Source organism: Pristiophorus japonicus, chromosome 21, assembly GCF_044704955.1.
Source record: "Pristiophorus japonicus isolate sPriJap1 chromosome 21, sPriJap1.hap1, whole genome shotgun sequence".
Lineage (NCBI taxonomy): Eukaryota > Metazoa > Chordata > Chondrichthyes > Pristiophoridae > Pristiophorus > Pristiophorus japonicus.
This window is the reverse complement of record NC_091997.1, coordinates 3,682,425-3,701,281: the sequence shown is the minus strand read 5'-3', so window position 1 is coordinate 3,701,281 and position 18,857 is coordinate 3,682,425. Positions and strand designations below refer to the sequence as shown.

The window sequence follows — 18,857 nt, the reverse complement described above, 5'->3', positions numbered from 1 at the left end:
GTTAAACGAGCACCCGTAACTGAAGCTGAAATCTAATAAGGACAATTACTTTTTGCCAAAATGTATAAATTTACTGTATTACTGATTGTAGGTATTCTAGGCATAGACCTACTTCTTACTAGCCGACCCTCTGCACCAAAGGGAAATAGTAGGGTAGCAAGGGAATTATAGTAACTGCTCCCGGAATTCTGAAAAGGGAGGTACTTGCGCCCTACTCGGAACTGAGTGTTGCACATATATCCCAGATAGCTCCGAAGAAATGACCCACTTAGCGGAGCATATCCAAAAGGAGGTAGAAAAACTTAAGCAACCCCCATCATTCACTTTGTGGAGTGGAGCCACTGAATGGCTAGGTTCAATAGGAACTTCATTGGTGGAAGGTTTAATTCTATTTGTTGTAATTATTTTACTTTTATATTGTTTGTTTATGTTGATTAAATGTTGTTGCGACCAGGCGGTTGTAGCTGCTGTCCCGCAGGTGAGACACCTTGCAGGTCCCAGCAGACCGTCTGTACGTGGCACAGGGGTATGTTATGCTTAAGGGAAGGTTGTTTACTGGTTGAATTAAGATATTGATTGGGATTAAATTGGAATGAGGTTAATCAACCTACTAAAACCAGACTTCCATTGTGGCCATGATGGAACTTGGGTTGGTGTAAATTTGTGTGGAAGTTACTAGTCCGGACATGTGGCGAAACACATCAACAAATTTTAGAAGGAAACTCTATTAACATGTATGAAATTATCTTGTAGAATATTTAACCAGTGATAGCTGATGTTTTATGATTCAGTTTGTGAAAGAATCAAAGGGGGGATTGATAGAGAATTCAAGCTCTGCAGCCCGGCTGCAGTTTTGAAAAAACACAGACCACATTGCATTAAGTCATCAATCAACTTGACATTTTAGGACCTTGGGTAGCGAGCCAATTAAAGGTTAAAAGACTATCAATTGAGCCAATAAGGTCAAAGAAGGAGAGTTCTTTTCTGTAAATTGAACCAGGTATAAGTACAGCCATTTTGGCCATGTGGTCTCAGAAGTACAAAGGCCTGGCATAAAGCCAGAAGCTTGTTGCTGCTGCCAGAATAAAGTTACATTAAAACTACAATCGGAGTTCGTATTTCATTGGAAATTAAGAGATCTAACACTCTCCTTGCGCCTCTTACACCTGCCATCCTTCCAAACTCCTTCCCCCCTCAGGGCCTTGCTGCAGATTCTGGCCTTTAAAAAGGCCATGGAGAAGCTGGCTCATTAGAAACCCTTACCTGCATGCTGAATTTCTCAGTGGTGATAATGCTCAAATTAAGACAGTCACACCGCTGAAAAATCCACTCTGGAGGGTTCATTAGCGCTGGGGCCTATTTGTTCACTTTTGCAGCTGAATACAGGGTGGCCCAGTCACGAAAAAATTTTGGCGTTAACAGCCCCAAAAAGGTGGGAGGAGCACCAGCTTTCCAGTGATACTGAATTTCAGGCCCAAGATGTCTTACTGCAATTATATAGGGCCCTAGTGAGACCCAACCTCGAATATTGTGTACAGTTTTAGTCTCTTTATCCAAGGAAGGATATCCTTGCCATAGAGGGAGTGTAACGAAGGTTCACCAGACTGATTCCTGGGATGGGGGGATTGTCGTATGAGGAGAGATTGAGTAGACTTCGCCTATATTCTCTAAGGTTTAGAAGAAGAATGAGGTGTGATCTCATTGAAACATACAAAATTCTTACAGGGCTTAACAGGGTAGATGCAAGGAGGATTTTTCCCTTGGCTGGGGAGTCTAGGACCGGGGGGCACAGTCTCAGGATAAGGGGTCAGCCATTTAGGACTGTGGTGAGGAGAAATTTCTTCGCTCAGAGGGTGGTGAATCTTTGAAATTCTCCATCCCAGAGGGTTGTGGAGGCTCAGCCGTTGAGGATATTCAAGACAGAGATCAATAGATTTTTGGATACTGAAAGAATCAAGAGATATGGGGATAGTGCAGGAAAGTGGAGTTGATCTTATTAAATGGCAGAGCAGGCTTGAGGGGCCGAATGGCCTACTCCTGCTCCTATTTCTTATGTTCTTATCTCATGGAAACTACCCCAAGTCGTACTGATTTATCACAATATATGTTCAGCTCGATTTTCACCTGGGGGTTTCTCTGGGAGGAGGTCAGGGAGAAACCCCAGAGGAATGGTGCAAATGCCTTAAAAGCACCATTATACCAAGGAGCTTCTGTAGATCTTCCATTGAAGTTAAGGCAGGAAATTGAGAGAACCTGGTAGAAATTTAGGGCTGTAGTTACACTGTGTGATGATTGAGGCTATTTAATGTATCGGCTATCTCTGTAGCTTCCTCCAGCCCTGCAACCCTCCAAGATCTCTGCGCTCCTCAATTCTAGCCTCTTGCACTTCCCCGAATTTCATCGCTCCACGGTTGGTGGCCGTGCCTACAGCTGCCTAGAGCCCATGCTCTGGAATTCCTTCCCTAAATCTCTGCCTCTCAACCCAATGCTCCCCATAATCTGCGCTTTGTTCTGCGTGGCCTGTTTCTTTTACTGCGCGAACCCTTTACATTTATGCTGTGTGAGAGGTACTTACAATGGAAAAGCTGGTGAGTGGTCTGCGCGGGATCTTTCCCATTACTCCTTGACTGTGCGCCTCCGCCGATTAAAGCGAGCATTGTTTCTACCTGTCACTTCTATAAGACACTCTTTGACCAAGCTTTTGGCCATCTGTCCTAATATCTTCTTGTGGCTCGGTGTCAAATTTTGTTTTGATAATGCTCCTGTGAAGCGCCTTGGGGCATTTTACTACATCAAAGGTGCTATATAAATGCAACTTGTTATTGGTGTTGTTGGCATCAATATGCAGGATAATAAAAATTGCAATAAAACCAATGCACTTCGATGTTGTGCAATACTTTTCTTGCCTGAAGCTCTATTAATGCATCACTTTAATTGCTTCCACCAATACAGCGGTTCTCAAACTGGGATCCAGAGACTTTCCAGGGCACCCGCGAAAGATTGTGAACGTGCAGCCGCCACAGGTCCAGCGCGGAACGGTCTGGCTGTCTCACCTCAGAGGGGAGATGCCTGAAGATTATAAACCCCTTTAGTATCAATTCCCAAATTGTTATTTACCAACAAAACAACTTTCCGAGTTATCCAGGCTGGAAAAAACCAACAGAATCTTCGGTTAACTTCAAGTTGCAGTTTAGAGACCGATCAGACCATCCTTTAAATCTGAGGGGTTTGGCTGAAAGTTTTATCAGTTCTCTTCACTGGATAAAATGCTGCTTTTTTTAACACAAGGAAGGCAAACAGACCGACTCAGCTAACCCACTTGAAGAAGCCTCTACCCAACAGATCACAGACTGTGTGTGGCCAAAATCATGCCACCTTCTAAATACAGTTGGCACTGAGTGTCCTTAGCATTGATATACCAACATTTTCAGGAAATATGGTGGTAGAGTTTATACTGTGGAATTAGGAACACTTTCCCTCACTCACCTGGGGAAGATCCTCACACCCAAGGATAGACAGACTGCAGTGAGAAGCAGAATACAACTCCAGTTCACGCCCATCTCACTGATAGCCGTAAATAAATACTTCTGTTTTCTTAAAAGCATTATTAAAACACTCTTTACATGCAGCACTTTCATATTATGAGTATTATAATTTAGGTGGGGGGGTCCTGGATTACTAATCCATTTTAAAAGGGGTCCTTCAACCAAACAAAGTTTGAGAACCACTGCTCGGATAGACCTGTAATTATTAATACTTCATTCTAGTAACTGAGCTACAGTTCAGAATCCACTCTAAAAGCATAACCTAGGAAGCACAAAGGAATAGGAATTAGCTTGGACCTTATGTTTCGTTTCTCTTTGTCTCCAACGGCAGCTGGTCATTATTCCACCATTCACGCCCTATCTAGACGAACCTTTTTCTAACTCCGCCCATTACCATTTCAATTCGGCCCATCATGACTTTTGTCTCTCTAATCTCAACTGCCTTCCACCCTATCACAGACCTTCCCTTTTGTCCTTTCCTCCCCTCCCCCTTTCAGTGCTCCTTAAGAATCTCTTCTTTTCGAATATTCGCCAGTTCTGACGAAGGTTCATTGACCCGAAACGTTAACTCTGTTTCTGTCCACAGATGCTGCCCGACCCGCTGAGATTCCCAGCATTTTCTGTTTTTATTTCAGGTTCCAGCATCCGCAGTATTTTGCTTCTGCATTGGCTTGGGCTCGCTTTCGGACCCAGACTCACCCCATATTGCACGGACGACATTTTTCATTGCCCATACCAGCCACAATGTAGGCTCTCGGTAGGAGACTGCCAAACTCGTACCAATCAGTGCAGAATACAGGGGCAACTTTGTGTCCATTGCTAACTGCCTGCCTGTCCTCTTTGCTAAGAGAACAGCATGCGCGACACGAGGCAATTTACGGGGAGAGGGAAAAAAATTACATTCAGGAAGAAAAAGGACAATACTGGATTTGTATTTGAAAAAAAAACAACTGAGCGCAATTCTTATTTGTATTACGGCGGACTCTAGACAAACAAATAATCCCTTCGAAGGAAAATTCCGATCCAATTGCAGAATCCCAATAGACCAAACCGCTTCCCATTTCTTCACATTGTATAGACTTCCCAATCCAAGTATAACATTGAAATACAAAGTCTTGACCTTGACAGAAAATGCTTACTCCATTTTATTAGTGCTCAGTATGCTGCACAAAGGATTGAATCCATTGCCACATTTCCCCTGAAGTCAGCAGGACATTTTTAGAACTCTCATTGCTCGCGTGTAACATATATATATATTGTTTCCAATGTTTTCTGCTGGTTCGGTTTAAATTGATTGGCAGAACAAATGGTTAAAGAGACTGCTGTACAACCACAGGCTGGATTGGAAACCAAGTTGCAAAAAATGATTGTTTGCACCTATTTTGCCCATCTCCTGCTCTGTGGTAACAGAGGTGTCATTTTATACAAGTGCAGCATTTTCAAACAGATGTATGCTGACTTCGATCAACATTTCAGGTCCGTTAACTTCTGTTGTTGCCTCCACAGATGCTGCCTGACTTGATAAGTATTCCCAGCATTCTCCGTTTTAGTTCAGATCTCCAGCATCAGCAGTATTTTGCTTTTGTATTACATGTACTGACTTTGGTCTGTGACGAATTCCTGCTCATACCACAGCTAGATATTATCAGATGTACCAGATCCTGTAACTACATCAGTGAAAGTATCACAACTCGGTTATCTGGAAGCACTTATCTTGATTTATTTTTATGTACATGCATCCCTGCTACCCCCAACTGCAGTCCCCTGGTCGACCAGTGAATTCTGTTCTGTGGTAACTCTGAATTATGCATGTTCGGCCCGTGCAATTGTATGTGATGAGAAAACTCTCCCTGGCCCTATTCCACCACCTTTCCCAGCCTTCTGTGCTCTCTAGTTCTCCGATTCGTGTCTCATATGCATTGCACCCCCACCCTCCAGCTCTCTTCTCCACTGCAGGTGTTAAAGCATTTTCAAGCCTCTCTCTGAAACCCCCTCCCTAACCAGCTTCTTATCTCTCTACTTCCCTCCCTAGCTTTAAAAGCCTTCTCAATACCCACTTCCTCAAAACCCACCTCCTCACCTTCAGTAGCCTCGCTTAACTCTCCCACAATGGTTCAACATTCACTTGCTTTCGTCCTCGGTTAAGCACATTTGGCCTTTTTAATGTTAAAGACTGCTGCTCGCAGGATAGAGGGGAATATGCATGAAAACACAGTGTTGTGTCACTTGCATGCACCTTAATTCTGATGAGAATGACGCATAGTTCTTCTAAAATCTAAACAGAATATTCTGGAAATAAAATGTTAACGTCAGGTTAGTGTTTCAGTTTCAGTCCGCCAAAAGTTCTACACTGACTATTTTAACCACTCTTTTCTCTTTTCAGATGCTAATGCCTATGTCCAGTAAGTTCCATTATTATTTCAGATTTCTCACATGTGCAATTTTGTCTCTTGATATCTACACAGCTCTTTTAACTCTTGGGCCTTGTAGAATTCATAATGGTTTGCCAAATAAAAAAATAGGAACATAGGAACAGGAGTAGGTCATTCAGCTTCTCGAGCCTTTTCTTTTGTTCAGTTAAACCATGGCTGATCTGTATCTCAACTCCATTTATCCGCCTTTATTTCACAACTCCTGATTCCCTTACCTAACAAAAATCTATCAATCTCAGTGTTGAAAATTTCACTTCACCCAGCCGTTTGGGGGAGTAAGTTCCAGATTTCCACTACCCTTTGTGTGAAAAAGTGCTTCCTGATTTCATTCCTGAATGTCCCTGTTATATATGCAGACTGTAGATATATTTTCTGTGTAGTCACTGTACAGTTGCATAAGTTGGAGACTTGTTATCTGTTGTACTATCAATAAGATTTGCACTGTGTATATACTATGCTGGCACCATTAGAGGGTGCAACTGGTGGAGACCGGGGTTTCCTGCCCCTGTGGCAGAGGCTGTCCACCAGAGGGCACTGCAGTGGGAGACCTGAGGGTCACCTGCATAGGTGTGCAGGGCCCAGTATAAAAGGCTGCCCACCATGCTTGTGCCTCACTCTGGAGTTATGAATAAAGGACCAAGGTCACTACAGTTTGAGAACAACTGTATTAATGATTTGGATGAGGGAATTGAGTGTAATATCTCCAAGTTTGCAGATGACACTAAGCTGGGTGGTGGTGTGAGCTGTAAGGGGGATGCTAAAAGGCTGCAGGGTGACTTGGACAGGTTAGGTGACTGGGCAAATGCATGGCAGATGCAGTATAATGTGGATAAATGTGAGGTTATCCACTTTAGTGGCAAAAACACGAAGACAAAATATTATCTGAATGGCGGCAGATTCGGAAAAGGGGAGGTGCAACGAGACCTGGGTGTCATGGTACATCAGTCATTGAAAGTTGGCATGCAGGTACTGTAGAGTCCTTACTCTACAGTATGAAACCACACGAGGCACATTCTGGGGACAAGGTCACTCTGTAACCTTAACTCTTTATTCACAGAACTACAAAGACGATGACCCTGCGTGGGACCTCCCTTTTTATACCTGTGTGATCAGGTAAGTAGTGTCTCCCACAAGTTCACCCCTTGTGGTCAAGGTGTGCAGCTAGTTTGAGTGTATACAGTAATACAGTGGTGTTATATTGTGGCTACATACATGACATCACATCCACCCCCCCCCCCCCACTAAAGTCTTATTGGGATCACAGGTTTAGTCTTTCAGGTGGTCTACGCTCCCTCGTGGAGCGCCGCAGTTGGGGCTCTGGTTGTTGGACACTCCGTGAGTGTCTGTCACCTGTGGTGATTCCGGGCTGACCGCAGGGACTGTGCATTCTTCTGATTGCTCTTGTTGCTCGTTCACTGGCGGTGTGGTGAGCTCCATCTCATGGTCTTCTTCAGGTTCCTCCGTGTCCATGCTGAACCTTTTTTTTGACTTGGTCCAGATGCTTACGGCATATTTGACCATTGTTGAGTTTTACCACGAAGACCCTATTCCCCTCTTTGTCAATTACAGTGCCCTCAAGCCATTTGGGCCTCATGGCGTGATTGAGGACAAATACAGGATCATTTATTTCTGTACATCTCCCCCTCGAATTACGGTCATGGTACTCGTTTTGTGATTTGCGCTTGCCCTCAACTATGTCGGTCTGGATTGGGTGAATGAGGGACAACCGAGTTTTGAATGTCCGTTTCATTAGTAGCTCTGCGGGCGGGACCCACGTGAGCGAGTGCGGTCGGGATCTATAGGCCAGCAGGAGACGCGATAGACGGCATTGTAGGGAGGGTCCTTGAATCCTGAGCATACCTTGCTTAATGATTTGGACCGCACATTCCGCCTGGCCATTGGAGGCCGGCTTGAACGGCGCAGTCCTGACGTGGTTGATGCCATTGCCCGACATAAACTCTCGGAATTCGTAGCTTGTGAAACATGGGCCATTATCACTAACCAGGATGTCCGGCAAGCCATGGGTTGTGAAGATCGCACGTAGGCTTTCCACGGTGGTGGATGACGTGCATGAATTCAGAATGATGCACTCGATCCATTTCGAGTACGCATCTACCACAATGAGAAACATCTTTCCCATGAACGGGCCCGCGTAGTCAACATAAATGCATGACCATGGCCTGGTGGGCCAGGGCCATGGGCTGAGCGGGGCCTCCCTGGGGGCATTACCCAGCTGGGCACACGTCGTGCACCTGCGAACACAGTGTTCCAGGTCTGAATTAATTCCAGGCCACCAAACGTGTGACCGGGCAATGGTCTTCATCAGCACAATGCCTGGGTGCTCGCTGTGGAGTTCCCTGATGAATGCCTCCCTACCCTTCTGGGGCATAACTACCCGGCTGCCCCATAGTAGGCAGTCGGCTTGTATGGAGAGCTCATCCATCCGTCTGTGGAATGGTCAGACCTCCTCAGGGCATGCTCCGTGAGCGGGCGCCCAATCCCCAGTCAGGGCACATTTCTTAATCAGGGATAGGAGGGGGATCTCTGTTTGTCCAGATTTTGATCTGGCGGGCTGTGATGGGGGAGCCTGCGCAGTCAAAGGCATCGACGGCCATGACCATCTCGGCGCTTTGCTCTGCTGCCCCCTCAGTGGTGGCCAGTGGAAGCCTGCTGAGCGCGTCAGCGCAATTTTCAGTGCCGGGCCGGTGCCGGATGGAGTAGTCATAAGCAGCCAGCGTGAGAGCCCATCGCTGTATGCGAGCTGATGCGTTGGCATTGATAACATCCCTGTTGTCAGACAGCAAGGCTAATGGCTTGTGGTCCGTCTCTAATTCAAACTTCCTACCAAAGAGGTACCGATGCATTTTTTTTTACACCTGTTATAAACGAACAGTCCCTTGTGCGTGGTGATGGTGGTCAGTAGTTTAGATTCATCGGCTAGTTCCTGGGTCATATAGGCTGAAGTGAGGTCCAACTTGGTGAACGGCTTGCCGCCTGCCAGCGCGGCGAAGAGGTCCTCCGCTCTCGGGAGCGGGTATTGATCTTGTAGGGACACCCGATTGATGGTGGCCTTGTAGTTGCCACAGATCCTGACAGAACCATCCGCTTTTAGGACGGGAACCATGGGGCTCGCCCAGTCGCTGAATTCAACAGGCGAGATGATGCCCTCTCTGAACAGCCGGTACAATTCGCTCTCGATCTTTTCCCGCATCACATATGGCACCGCTCTGGCTTTGTGGTGCACTGTCCTGGCGTCCGGGGTGATGTGTATCACTACTTTAGTGCCTTTGAAAGTCCCGACGCCAGGTTGGAATAGTGAATCGAATTGTTGTAGAACTTGTGATCACGAACTTCGCTCCACAGTTGACATTGCGTGAACATCCCCCCATTTCCAGTTCATCTCGGCTAACCAGCTCCTCCCCAACAGTGCAGGACCATTGCCCGGGACAATCCAGAGCGGCAGCCGATTCACTAACCCGTTGTGTGTGACAGCCAACATTGCACTGCCTAGCACCGGAATGATTTCTTTAGTGTATGTCCGTAATAGTGTCTCAATACGTGCTAATTTGGGTCTACTGGCTTTAAGTGGCCATAGCTTCTCAAATTGCTGAACGCTCATGATTGACTGGCTGGCCCCAATGTCCAGCTCCATGCGTACTTGGGATACCCTTTAATAAAACCCTCATCATCATTGGTGGCGTTCTGGTGTATGAACTGTGAATATTCGCCACATGGACCCGCTGAACCTTGGCGTCCATCGATTTGCCCCAAAAGTCATCCTGCCTCAAAGAACCCTCTTCTGGTCCATCCACCTCATATTAATCTGGTTGCAGACTTCCTGCACACTCGAGCTAAGTGGCCACTGAGATTGCAGTTCCTGCAGACAAACTGTTGAAATCTGCAAGATCTAGCTGAGTGTTTCTCCCCACACCTCCAGCATGAGTTAAAGTTTCCATTGTTGGGATTCCACGCTGACTGTCCCTTTGACTGCTCTTAAGTACCCTATTAGTGGGTATCAATGGCCCCATCCCGGGCCGCATTGTGATGGCGTGAATGTCCGTTCAGCCTGCCATTGTCTCTGTTGAAATCCTACTCTGGGGTCTATTGCTGCCTGGGGAGTGTCGGACTGCCCCTGCCTGCCTGTGGGGCTCTGAGTCGCATTGATGATGTTGACTCCCTGATCCATCGCCGCGTTAGAGACAGAATTGAGCGCGTATATTATTTTCGTCTCTTCCTCCCCCACCATGAAAGTTTGAGCTAGCAACGCCACTGCTTCCAAGGTCAAATCCTTGGTCTCAATTAATTTGCGGAAAATTCCCGCATTACCGATGCCCTCGATAAAGAAGTCCCTTAGCATCTCCCCCCTGCAGGCGTCTGTGAACTTAGAGGCTGGCCAAACGCCGGAGGTCCGCTACGAAGTCCAGTATGCTCTGTCCTTCACGACGTCGGTGGGTGTAGAATCTGTGTCGTGCCATATGTATGCTACTCGCCAGTTTGAGGTGCTCCCCGATCAATTTGCTAAGTTCTTCAAAGGTTTTGTCCGCCGGCTTTTCGGGTGCTAGTAAGTCCTTCATGAGCGCGTAAGTCTTTGGTCCGCAGCTGGTCAAAAGATGAGCCCTTCGCTTGTCGGCCGCTGCATCCCCCAGCCATTCTCTCGTAACGAAGCTTTGCTGAAGCCTCTCGACAAAATCGTCCCAGTCTTCCCCAACACAGTACCGTTCCTCCGTGTTACCAGTGGCCATTCTCGTGGGTCATGAGTTCCCGTTTCTCGTCGCCAATGTAAAGTCCTTACTCTACATCATGAAACCACACGAGGCACATTCTGGGGACAGGACTCCAAAAGACGATGACCCTGCATGGGACCTCCCTTTTTATACCTGTGAGATCAGGTAAGGAGTGTCTCCCACAAGTTTACCCCTTGTGGTCAAGGTGTGCATATAGGTTGAGTGTATACAGTAATACAGTGGTGTTACATAGAAACATAGAAAATAGGTGCAGGAGTAGGCCATTCGGCCCTTCTAGCCTGCACCGCCATTCAATGAGTTCATGGCTGAACATGCAACTTCAGTACCCCATTCCTGCTTTCTCACCATACCCCTTGATCCCCCGAGTAGTAAGGACTACATCTAACTCCTTTTTGAATATATTTAGTGAATTGGCCTCAACAACTTTCTGTGGTAGAGAATTCCACAGGTTCACCACTCTCTGGGTGAAGAAGTTTCTCCTCATCTCGGTCCTAAATGGCTTACCCCTTATCCTTAGACTGTGACCCCTGGTTCTGGACTTCCCCAACATCGGGAACATTCTTCCTGCATCCAACCCGTCTAAACCCATCAGAATTTTAAACGTTTCTATGAGGTCCCCTCTCATTCTTCCGAACTCCAGTGAATACAAGCCCAGTCGATCCAGTCTTTCTTGATAGGTCAGTCCCGCCATCCCGGGAATCAGTCTGGTGAACCTTCGCTGCACTCCCTCAATAGCAAGAACGTCCCTCCCCAGGTCAGGAGACCAAAACTGTACACAATACTCCAGGTGTGGCCTCACCAAGGCCCGTGACAACTGCAGTAACACCCCCCTGCCCATTGTGGTTACATTGTGGTTACATACATGACAGGTACAGCAGGCGGTGAAGGCGGCAAATAGTATGTTGGCCTTCATAGCTCAGGGATTTGAGTATAGGAGCAGGGAGGTCTTACTGCAGTTGTACAGGGCCTTAGTGAGGCCTCACCTGGAATATTGTGTTCAGTTTTGGTCTCCTAATCTGAGGAAGATGTTCTTGCTATTGAGGGAGTGCAGCGAAGGTTCATCAGACTGATTCCCAGGATGGCAGGACTGACATATGAGGAGAGACTGGATCGACTGGGCCTGTATTCACTGGAGTTTAGACGGATGAGAGGGGATCTCATCGAAACACAAAATTCTGACGGGACTGGACAGGTTTGATGCAGGAAAAATGTTCCTGATGTTGGGAAGTCCAGAACCAGGGGACATAATCTAAGGATAAGGTAAGCCATTTAGGACTGAGATGAGGAGAAACTTCTTCACTCAGAGAGTTGTTAACCTGTTGAATTCTCTACTGCAGAGAGTTGTTGCCAGTTCATTGGATATATTCAAGAGGGAGTTAGATATGGCCCTTACGGCTAAAGGGATCAAGGGGTATGGAGGGAAAGGGGTACTGAGGTGAATGATCAGCCATGATCTTATTGAATGGTGGTGCAGCTTGATTTGCACAATAACCACTTGGAGACATTCAGTGTTGCATTGTGTAGCTTCACATTGCAGAAATCACTGCAGTTTTTGGACTTGAGCCACAACAGATTACGTGCTCTGCCTGTTCAGTTCTGTGAACTGCATGAACTCATTAATCTAAAACTTGATGACAATCAGTTACTCCAGCTTCCTTACAAGATTCTCTTCAAAGGGCCAAATGGCCTACTCCTGCACCTATTTTCTATGTTTCTATGTAACACATTGCCTCATGGAGTCATTCATAAGTGCATTACAGACGTAACATTCCCAGCTCTAAGTTTAAGATTATAGCCCTTTGTTCTAGATTCCCCCACCAGAGGAAATAGTATCTCTACATATCTACCCTTCTGAATCGCTAGCATTTAAAAACCTCGATTCCACCACCAGAGGAAACATATGCTCTTTATCTAATCGACAGGGCCCTTTTTGGAATCATAAGATTCATCGAATAGTACAGCACAGAAGGAAGCCATTCAGCCCATCGAGTCTGCGCCGGCTCTTTCAAAAAGCAATCCAGCTAGTCTCACTTCCCCACAGACCTGCAATTTTTTCTCCTTTAAGTATTTATCCAATTCCCTTTTGAAGGCTACTGTTATATATGTAAACCTGTAAATACCTTGTTTAACCACCAGAGGGCTCATCCCCTGGAGTCTCAAGGGATCCCACAATCCCTTGGGAGCACCTATACTTAAAGAGGAGACCTGTGATAAAGGCTGAAGACCTGTGATAAAAGACTACGGTCACACTTTACTTTGAGCTCACAGTATCTGCTCAGACTCTTTATTCATACACTGCAGCTACTATTGAATCTGTTTCCACCACCCTATCGGGCAGTGCATTCCAAATACTAACCATTCGGTGCGTAACAAAGTTTTTCCTCATGTCACCTCTGGTTCTTTTGCCAAGCACCTTAAATCTCTGTCCTCTCATTATCGATCCTTCCGCCATTGGAAACAGTTCCTCTCAATTTATTCTATCAAAACCACTCACGATTTTAAACACCTCGATCAAACCTCCTTTTAGTCTTCTCTGCTCTAAGGAGAATAATTGCCAGCTTCTTCAATCTATGTTTGGATAAATTAGAATTCTGTTGCAGCCCAGAAGACAACAGATCTGAAATTGCTGGGGTGCAAAGTTCGAGTCATGCTCATGTACACTGAGCATGATCAAATACTATTCGAGCTGAATTAGCTTCATATTGTGCTGTGGTCCCACACCCATCAGGGACTGGGCCGAGACTTTTCAACTTGGTTTCAGGTCGGACCCTTAAAGTCAACAGACGGAAAAAAGGAGCCTCTCATCCCATCAGTTTGGGCTGGATATAAATCCAGGTCTCAGGAGGTGAGAGGCCAGTCTCTAAAGCTTTCTGTGGATGTGAATGAGCACACACACTGCATTCACCAAATGTTTGCCTATACGGAACATGCACACAGGATATTTTTAAACACTTTTCTTTTTAAGAAAGAAATGATTGAAGTCAGTGAGTGGCACAGGGGCAGCAGGAGGTGATAGAGGGGCAACAGAGTGACCAGGAAGACCAAGCGTGCAGTGGGGAGGGGGCGCGGGGGTGTGGCTAACATTCAAGTTGTGATTTCACTACCAGTTTGTCCTGGGATCTATCTGCAGCCATACAAACCAGCCGCCGGTCTGTGCTCGGTCTGGGCTCTGTGGTGCCAGATTTGAATTTGTAAATGAACGGTTTATAGCAGCAAATGGGCGTTCGATTTGTGGATGTCTGAACTGCATTTGTCTCTGTAAATGGGCCACTGTGGGGATTCATATTATCACTGCTGTATTACAATCTACTGCTAGACTATCCACAAGATTCTCTGTGAGAGCTGAATTTGTCCTGCATCCCAGATCGCAACAAAAATGGACTTAGCTACGTCATTATCTCAGAACGTCATTGCAAACAAGGCTAGCAGGCAGTAATTCCCTGGTTTGCAAACTGTAATTTTGATGCCATTTAAACGCAAGAGATTCCCTGGCACTGCAATCAATAGGAAGGCTACTTGGGAGGGAAGACACGGTTGTGTTCAACACTCCACCTCCACTAGGATCCTGTTTTGCATTAAGATTTCTTGGATTCTTTTCTGCAGACACTGGAAACTCCATCGATCTTATAGGTGTTTACTCAAGAGGCTGAATGCGGTAATCTGGGCTCAATCTGTGGATCTACGTGTGTGAATTGAGTAGAGCTGCCCATTTATATATCTATATATATACACACACACATATACATGGCTTTCCGCAGAGCAGCAGTACGAATGTCACATTTTAAAGCTCCACCTCCTCTCTCCATTTCCGATGGACGGAGACAGAGCGGGCTGTAGGCGGCACAGGGAGGATGGAGCCGCTGTGGCCATCAATCTGTCAACCATTTTGGCTACGCTACATACAAAATTCCTGGTATGAAACTCAGCACGGAAACTGAACCCGTTTGGGAGTGCGGAACTCACAGTGTCGGCATTGTGATTTGGCTTTTTGCAGCTTTCCCATCCAGCCTGAACTCACATTGCCCGTGGTGACTGATGGAACCCTCTGATAGAATTGCCAACACTCACTATCGGGGACATCAGCAGAAGCAAAAACTCCTCTTCAGCATAACAGTCAGGTGAGAAAGCAGAGGCTGTTGGCATGCCAGAGTTGCCAATGGCCCGTGTGCCAGCCTCAACAGAAGCACTGTGAACTTCCATGAGGTCAAGATGAATAACATAGGGTTACAACAGCTGGCTTTGTGTGGGGCCCTATTAATGGGCAGCTAGTATCCATCTTGATGGTGCTTGTTCCTGAAATATTATAGCTCGAAACCAACCACAATCCAGCCTCCATTTATGAAATGAAAACTGCAACCAGTAGACTGAGGACACTGAGGAAACATTGTTGGAAATAAAGGAACGAAAGGAACAGTTGAACACTTGGAAAAAAGGAAAGCCTTGGATGAACTTGGACGGTTCCCTCACACCCCATGTGAGGGCCATTATCCCCTACAAGGTTGTAAAAGCATTGTGATACAAGAACGCCTCCTCACAATGGTATACACCATTGGGTACAGTTGCAAACTATACAAAGTAAAACTCTGGGTATACGTATGATAAATTGCTCAACATATTTTATGACGGGGTAGCTAATAAAGGAAGATATATATCGGAAACACTTCTTCACACAAAGTGAGGAACTCTCTCCCACAAAAAGCAATAGATGCTAGATCAAATAACAAATTTAAATCGGAGATCGGTAGTTAAGAGTATTAAGGGATGTGGAGCCAAGGCAGGAGGATGGAGGTAGGGTTCAGATCAGACATGATCTGATAGAATGGGCAGAACAGGCTCGAGGGAGTGAATGGCCTACTTCTGTTGCCATGTTCTATGTGGAGAGTCACACTTGGCACAGTATGGTTAAAACTCAAGACTTAGCGCCCCGGAGGGGCAGCAATGGCGGCGGGAAGCACTTGCGCCCGGGCGGCCAGATTCCAGCGCCCCGTCGGGACATTCGGTGCCAGTATCGACCGGGCGCGTGGAGCATTACCGCCCGGAATTGGAGAGCCAGTGTGCAACGACCCCGGTATGACATCGGCTCGATTTTTGGTTACCGCCCGACCCGTAGCGCTCCGTACCGCGCCCTGGTGGGAACGCCTGTGGAAGCGGGCGGTCCGAGCTGTAGCGGCCGAAGTGAGCTAAGTAATGCCCACCTCGGGTAAGTGTGATTGTTTCTTGCGATTTATGTTGTGGTGGCGGGAGCTATGTATTGGGAATGTTTCTGGTGGGTTTTTTTTCAGGTTTTCCCCCCGGCCTCTGTTACGGCGCTCCGAGGCCGTCTGTTTAGCTCGGGATTTTCCCTTGCTCAGCCGGCCTAGTGCCCAAAAAGAGGTGTGCAACGCCTCCCTTAGCGCTCCGCCCCACACTCAGGGCCCAGCTGATGAATTTTGCGACAGCAGACACAAACCATTTGCCGCCGCAAAATTTACCGCTCTGCCCAGGACACCGCCCCAACTGAGGCGCCAGCGAAGTTCCACCCCATGCCACAAAAAAACATATATTAGCCAGGAGATTCCTCGGAGCTGCTCTACTGACAGCATTTCATCAGAAGTGCAGTGGAAACTCTGTTTAAGGCCATTATCCCCTCCAAGGTTGTAAAAGCATTTACCGCAAGCATTATGATACAAGAACACCTCCTCACAATGATGTGCACACACAGTCTCGTAAAGGGGCACAGTTGCAAATGATACAAAGTAAACCTCTGCAGGATGCCCAGAGGAGTGACTGCAGACACTACTGTCAATGCAACTTCCTCGTGGGTGAAGAGAGTCCTCCTGAAGCAAAATTCTGTTATTATCTTCCCACACAACTAATTAAACCTTAAAACATCCACATCTGTGGCAAATCTGTCCAGTAGTGCAAAGCGCTTCAGCGAACACTCAAGAATTTTCAGGTCAACACAGCCCAGAACATTCCGTAAATAAGCTGCTGGCCGGAATGTTAGGGAAAAACAAACCACATCTTCTGTTAGTTTTGCAGACAGCCAGACCAACATAATTTGTAGTATCTTGGGTCAGTCCATACAAACTAGTATGTACAGGTTGCTTTGAAGGTGTGTACAGACATATTTTTTTAATATGTAAATGAGAACCCAGAGACAAATTGCAAGCATGTGTGTTTGAATTCAGATGGGCCATTATGCATATTGTAAAAATCAGTCAAGTGTGGCCCCATTTCGTTAAAAATGAGTTACTTACTGAATATCCAAATCAGACCTACTTGGATTTCAGTTTTTTTTTCAAGCTCGTCCCTTGGTGACAACGAGCTCGAAACTGCATCTCACAGCGCTCGCTTATCGGGACGCCTAAGGCTCCAAGGTTGAAAGCAGCCGCCCGCCATATTGGGTAAGGACAAAGAGGTGTCCTTTACCCACACCTGAAGCAGGCGTTACACTCTGCATATGCAAATAAGGGGCCGAAGGCTTGCTTGAAGCTCCCCCCTCCAAGATTGGTTTGCCCAGAGGCAGCCAACACCATTATGGACAGCACTCAGTGATCCCAGCCCTGCGGAAAAACTGTAACAAAGGAGGTAAGTACCTTACCAGAACATGGAGCCAGGAGGAGCAGCAGGAAGGTTCCTCCCAACCCAACATTAAAGGATCCTCGTGCTCTCCGCAGCTTCTGCAGCACGCCCCATACCCCACCCCCGCCCCAAGATGTCCAACTCTCGATCTCCCTCCCACCTGGCCCATGCCACCCCAGCTCATTGACAATGAGGTCCAAGGCGCAATATCAGGGGTGTCTCAGAACCCACCATTTTGGCGCAGGGCATTTACCCTGCACCCCAAGCACCTAAAAATGGGCAATCCCCGAATTTCTGGGCCATTATGTGTTGGGGAGTGGGATAACACCCTAGCCAGACTCAGTCACTGTGCCCCAAAGATCACAAAGTACAGATGAGGAAGGTCCTTCAGCCCATTTAGCTCACTCTCCCACAGAAATCCAAGATCTTCTTCTCAAAGCATTTCTGTAACAAATCCACTACCCCACTTGGAAGTCCATTCCAGGTCTTCTTTGATAAAATTCTAAAGTATTTGGTTCACATCCAGTAGAGGAAGAGAGAAACATGTTTGTATAGAATGCTAAATGTTCCAGTGCATAAGAAAACAAAGATGATTTCTGCAGTTAGCCTTTTCTTTTTGAAGTCTTTCAATTTTGCAAGAGGCCCTGGGCATATGACAAATCCTCTGATTTTATTGCAAGGCCAGTTCTTACCAGCACCAGGGCTGAAGGAATGGAGAAGAAGAATACCACAATATCAGCGGTTAGTGCTGGGGAGCACTCTTGCCTCGGAGTCAGAAGGTTGTGGGTTCAAGTTCCCCTCCAAGAATTTAAAGCATAAAATCTCGGCTGACACTTCAATGCCACACTGAGGGAGTGCAGCACTGTTGAAGGTGGTGATTATTGAGTGAGAAGTTAAACTGAGGTCCCCTCTGCCCTCTCAGGTAGACGCAAAAGATCCCATGACGCTATTCTGAAGTTCTCCCTGGTTTCTTGGCCAATATTTATGCTTCAACCAACATCACTAAAACAGAGTATCTGGTCACATCACTTCACATCCATTCTATGGAAAAGTCATCGACCTGAAACGTTAACTGTTTCTCTCTCCACAGAGCCCGACCTGCTGAGTATTTCCAGCATTTTCTGTTTTTATTTCACATCACTGTTTGTGGGATCTTGCTGTGTGCAAAGTGGCCACAGCATTTACACTTCAACAGTACTTCATTGGATGTTGTTTTACATTCATTCCTAGGATGTGGGTGTTGCTGGCAAGGCCAGCATTTATTGCCTATTTCGAATTGCCCTTGGGAAGGTGGTGGTGAGCCGCCTTATACAACTGAGTGTCTCGCTGGGCTATTTCAGAGGGCAGTTAAGAGTCAACCACATTGCTGTGGATCTGGAGTCATATATAGGCCAGACCAGGTAAGGGCAGCAGATTTCCTTCCCTAAAGGACATGAGTGAACCAGATGTTTTTTTACGACAATCCACCATTACTGATACTTGCTTTTTATTCCAGATTTTTAAAATTTAATTAACTGAATTTAAATTCCCCAGCTGCCATGGTGGGATTTGAACTTACATCTCCAGATCAT

The 18,857-nt window shown here is 46.5% G+C and overlaps 1 protein-coding gene across 2 annotated transcripts in view; it reads right to left on the bottom strand.

The window, feature by feature from the left end:
* Window positions 1-18,857, bottom strand: part of LOC139233774 (thyroid hormone receptor alpha) — a 483,608-nt gene that overhangs the window by 388,676 nt on the left and 76,075 nt on the right. The window lies entirely within an intron of this gene.